We start from the raw sequence: 6,000 nt of genomic DNA, 5'->3' as shown, positions 1-6,000 counted from the left end.
AACTTACTCAGTACGACTGAGTGACTACTTTGTGTATGCAAGGAGTCCACATCTCCACCTCACAAGGGCCCCCCCCACAACACCCCACGACACATCCCTGTCGTATATTGGAAATATCTCCCGATGATGACATCAACAGAAGTGGTACTATCATCGGGAGATATTCCCAATACACAGCGGGGATGTGCTGTGGGGCATGTAGTGATACAGTGGACCAAACATGATGTTCCTTGTTTATGTGGTCCCATAAGTTCAATTTATTTCTTATTTCTTGCATTTATACTTGCTTACTTGTACTATTATAGGTAGCAGGGCATTCTTGTCCTTTTACCTAATGTTATGTTGAACATATAAATAATACTGCCTTGAGCGGCAATAAGTGATTTTAGCCCATCACTCTCTTGCTCTTCCTTTGCTCTCTCTTCTCCTTTATTTCCTCCTTTTCTCTTCTTCTTTTCTTCTCTCTTCTTCTTCTTGATTTCTGTTTTCATTTTGTACCCAGAAGTTCAGCTAACAGCAGTAACTTCAAGTTGGTATCAAAGTAGGTTTAGGTCTGCTCGTGAATCTCATGTAGACTCTTCCCAGCCGACTACATGAGAGTTTAATAGGGCTGGAGTTCTAGTTCTGTCCATGGCCTGATTCTTGGAAATTGGTGGAGTTCAAAGCCTTGCCTAGGACATTTCTGTTCTTGGAGTTTGCCCAGCAGTCAAGAAGAATTAGAGAAAAGTTTTTGATGTGAGATTTAAAAGGTGCCACCCAGAAATTTCTGTGTAGTTTTCTTTTTCTTTAACCCTCCAAAGGACTATTACTGAAGGATATTCTTTTCTGAAATCTCTGAGAAGTGCGGATACTGGTGCCTCCGGAAGTGTGTCGTTAACCACTTCGGAACACTATTTTCAATATTTATAAATTTATCGATTCTTAAAACAACTACGAAACGCAGTTAGTGGTGAAAAAGAGGTCGTATCCATAGGGAAGCGAGGGAAAATTTGTTACATCAATCCGGACAAAATAACACGATTGGAAATTGTAGAAACACAAAATTTAATTAATTAAACTAGAATCCATTAAAATAAAATTCTAACAGTGCTGAAAGTGAAACTTACAAAAAGATAAATAAATGACAGAAATAAATAAATAAAAAATCTAAATAGAAAGTCTGCAACTCGGTCAGAGGTAGCAGTCTCCGGATCTATCCTTTGACACTCGAACTCCTCGAGCTAGGCCTTCCGTCTTACCTTGCCGAATTTCAGATCTGTAGAAAGGAAGACAAAAATTAAACTAGATAAAAGTGAATTGCAGAAATAAAAATAAGGACTGGAAATTAAAGAACGGTAAGTAAATCTGAAACTAATGGAAAATTGGTTGGGATCTGAATCTAGAGGTCGCAGTAGTGGCTAGGCGAACTACAAGCAGGACCCCTTCTCTTGCCTAGGCATTCTCCTCTTTCTCTACCCTTGAACTTCTCAATAACAACCTTCCATCTTACCTAGGGGCAAAATCCAACCCCTTCTCAGGACCCCTTGGGTCCTTTTTATAGAGATAGATGGATAAAACTAGGATTAGAGAGAAAGAGGGGGGTGGCAATTGGGTTTTAGTAGAAATATGGGCACCCTAGGGTTTAGAATTGAGGGTTAGGATTATTATAAGGTGATCCTAAGGCTGAAAAGAGAAGGAGAGGGCACCCAATATTATGTAGGGTTGAGATTTGGGCACCCAGAATTGGATGGTAGAGATTTAGGTGCCTAGGGCTGAAAGGTGGAGATTAAAAGGAGTGAGTGGCACCCTAGGGTGAATGGTTGAGATAGAGAATGAAATAGAGGGCTGAGATCTAGTGGATAAAGGCTGAATGGTGAGGATTAGAAGTTAGGTGGCACCCTAGGGTTAGAATGCATTCCAAAGAGGGTGCCCTAGAATGGAGGGTGGAGATTAGATGTTAGGAAGGGATGGAAGGTGAGGATTTAGCAGTTAGGGCAGCTAGGGTTTGTTAGAAATGAAAAGAATGATTGGAGAGGCGCCCTAGGGTTTGCTAGGGAGAGGGGAGTATGCTAATACAGTAAGAAGGGTGCCATTCTGGATTTAGCAGATAGGAGGCGCCCTCTTGTGCTCAATTTTTCACAAAAACACCCCCTCTCTCAGCTGGAATTCACACTAGCTTCCCAAAAACTACATTTCAGCCTTGAAACTTCCCAAGTTTTCCCCAAGATTTGCATAGAGACCCTCATTGGTCACAATATTGAATTTAACTGGGAAAATGGGACATTTTGACTATTCTATGGCCTAAAATACCCCTGAAATGATGCCCTTAAGGCATCAAACTACAAAGTTATCAGATACCTTTTGGAGTTTACTGGACTGATTAGGGTTCTAAAGGTTACTCTTTTCTGAAACCTCTACAAGGTGCGGCATTTTTTTGGGAGTTCATTGGACTGATTAGGGTTTCTGATATCTCTGAGCAGTGTGCCCATTTTTCTGAAGTTTTTTTTGGACCGAAAAGTTGTTGTTCTTCTATTCTATGTGTTTCTTTTTTTCAGAAGGGGAGTCGGGTGTGGTCTTATACTTTTTTGTGTTGGTTTCAGCGTGGAGTTCTTTGTGGGTGAGCAGAAACCTACTGGAGAGGGTGTTGAAAGGGATGTTAGTATGACTGATAACAACCCTTTACAGGTTACCACAATCAGATTTGATGGTTCTAATTATTTGGAGTAGTCTCAATCTACCATGATGGCAATTGGAGGAAGGGGAAAGTTAGGCTATGTAACTAGAGATACTAAGGAACCAACCAATGATGACTCTTCCCATTCCAAATGGGTTCAAGAAAATTATCTTGTGATGACATGGTTGTGCAATTCGATGCAGCCCCATATTAGCAGAAATTATCTTTGGAAAAAGACTACCAAGGATATTTAGGACAATATGAAAGAAACTTACTCCCAGCCACTTGATGTGGCTAGGGCTTTTGAGTTGAAAATGGAAGTTAACAATCTGAAGTAGGGGGAGAAACCCATATCAGTTTATTACTCCACTCTGAAATCCCTATAGCATGAGATAGATCACCTTGAAACAATCAAGTGGGAGAGTAATAAAGATGCAGCAACCTATAACAAGTTGGTTGAAAGAAATAGAGTTTTTGAATTTCTTGCGGGTCTGAATTCTGATTTTGACATTGTTAGACAATAGCTTTGCACAAGGGAAAATGTTACCTTGTCTCAAGCCTACTCTCTAGTACATAGTGAAGAGAGTAGGAGGAAGGTTATTCTTCAAAATTCTTAGACGGAAGTGGCATTAGCAGCTACAAGACACAAGTATAGTGGTGAGAGGGAGAAAGAGATGAAGAATGAAGGAAAGAAGGGTGTGTTTTGTGAGTATTGCAAGAAACCTAGGCACACAAAAGACACTTGTTGGAAGCTTCACCCAAATCTTGTGCCGAAAAGACTCAAGAATAAGAAAGGGAATGCAAATGTTGTTGTTACATCAGATGGTTCTTCCCTTCAGGGGCCTCGATCCACTTCTCTAGAGGCCATTGTTGCATTCAGGGCAGCACTGACTCAGTTGGAGAATGAAGTTGTGCTTGTAGGATCACCTCAGCCTGTCTCTACTACTACTGCACCTCCTTCCTCTACATCAGCATTTGCCGACTCAGATACAAGAGCCACTGCTTTTCATGCCACTACTCCAGGTAACACTAACCCTACTTGGATTATAGACTCGGGTGCATCAGATCATGTAACAAGTTTGTCTTCATTATTCACTTCTTACAACTTGTCTTCAGGTAGAGATAAACTATTCATAGCTTATGGCTCCCTTGTTCCAATTTCTAGCAAGGGAAACATCAAAATCTCTTATGCCATTACTTTATCCTCAACTTTGCATGTACCTAAACTTAGCACTAATCTACTTTCAATCAGTAGCCTTACGAAAAGCCAAAATTGCTCAATAACCTTTTCTTCCTAACCATTATATTTTCCAGGATCTGGTGACAATGAAGGTGATTAGGACTGGCCATGAGATGAATGGAATATACCTGCTCGAGCACCCCCTGGAAGTGATAAAGGAATTGCGGAGTCTTTTGTTTCTCAGTCTGTGAGTCAGATTATGCTTTGGCATAATCGTTTAGGTCATTTGTCTTTTAGATCTTTGAAAAACTTGTTTCCTACTTTGTTTAAGTCAGTCCAGATATCCTTTTTGAAATGTAAGAGTTGTGAACTTGCAAAACATTGTAGATCTTTATATTTTTTGAGTAATAAAAAAGCAATACTCCTTTTGAAATTGTGCATACTATGTATGGGGGCCATATCATATTTCTGCTATGGGGGGTACAAGTATTTCTTATTGTTTGTTGATGATTACTACTGCTTCTCATGGGTTTATCTTATGCGTTCTCGATATGAAGTTCCTACATTAACCGGTGCCTTCCATCAAATGTTCTCACTCAATTTGAAGTTAGAATCAAAATTCAGATCTGATAATGCCAAAGAATATTTCACTAAACATCTAAATTCATATCTTCTTGAGTATGGGGTTGTTCATCAGAGTACTTGCCCTCATACACCTCAGCAAAATGAGGTAGCCGAGAGGAAAAATAGGCATACCTTGGAAGTTGCAAGAAGTATTATGCTGAACTCTCATGTTTCCATTCATTTTTGGGGGGATGCTATTAATATAGTTGTGTACCTCATCAACCGAATCCCTTCCCGTGTTCTGTGTTCTGGATATGAAAACTTCTTTTTCATTGTTGTATCTTGAGAAAGATTTGTACACCATCCCTCTTAAAGTTTTTGGGTGCACTTGTTTTGTTCAAATTCTATAACCCCCATTGTTCTAAATTTGATCCTAAAGATGCTAAATGTATATTCCTTGACTATGCACAAAATCAAAAGAGATTGCTGCTATGATACTATTTCTGGTTCTCGGTTTGTATCCATGGATGTTACCTTTTTTGAGGATGTCTCCTATTACCCAGGTGTTTCTTCTTACGGGGAGAATAATGAGAAGGATCATCCATGTCTTGGAATTCCTCTACCTATCCCTATTCTTGAAGGAAAGTTGTGTAATGAGGGTACTTATCAGAGGTGTAGAGAGTTGAGAGTTTACCACAGGAGGTGGAGGCAGGTTGATTTCGGTGCTCATAACTAGTCCAGGCCAATTCCTCTCTCCTCTGTAGTTCTAGATTCACATACTTTTCCCTCTTTGCTTGTTAATGCATTACCCTCTTCTTCTGATCCTCTACCCCCTCCAGATGATCTTGACCCTTCCCATTGCTATCCACAAGGGAAAGCGTCAGTGTACTTCATCTACTGCTCATTGCATATCTCTGTTTATCACCTATGATCATCTTTCACCATCCTATAGGTCCTTTTTGGCATCTATCTCTGCTATACCTATTCCTAGATCTATACAGGAAGCTCTTGCACTACCTGAGTGGAAGAATGTAATGGAAGAAGAGATGGGTGCTCTCATTAAAAATAAGACTTGGGAGCTAATTGACAAGCCATAAGGAAAAAATACCAGTTAGGTGCAGATGGGTGTTCACTGTGAAGCATAATGCAGATGGCTCAATTGAGAGGTATAAAGATCGGCTGGTGGGAAAGGGGTATACTCAGACTTATGGCATTGACTACCTTGAAACATTTGCATCTATTGCTAAGATGAATGTCATTAGAGTTCTACTATCCCTTGTAGTAAATTTCTCCTGGCCTCTGTTTCAACTTGATGTCAAGAATGCTTTCCTTAATGAAGACTTGTAGGATGAGGTGTATATGGAACTACCTCCTGGTTTTTATGATGTTGCTATAAGAAAGAAAGTTTGCAAATTACAAAAGGCTTTATATGGTTTAAAGCAATTTCCAAGAGCCTAGTTTGATAGATGTAGATTAGCTCTTGAAAGGTTTGGTTATGTACAGGCCCACTCCAATCATACTCTCTTCATTAAGAGAATTTGTTCTTCTCTCACATTTCTTGTAGTGTATGTTGATGTCATTGTTGTGACTGGTTGTGATCTTG

The sequence above is a fragment of the Nelumbo nucifera genome, chromosome 8, assembly GCF_055504915.1.
Source record: "Nelumbo nucifera cultivar China Antique chromosome 8, China Antique-T2T, whole genome shotgun sequence".
In the NCBI taxonomy this organism is placed as follows: Eukaryota; Viridiplantae; Streptophyta; class Magnoliopsida; order Proteales; family Nelumbonaceae; genus Nelumbo; species Nelumbo nucifera.
This window is presented reverse-complemented; position numbering follows the sequence as displayed.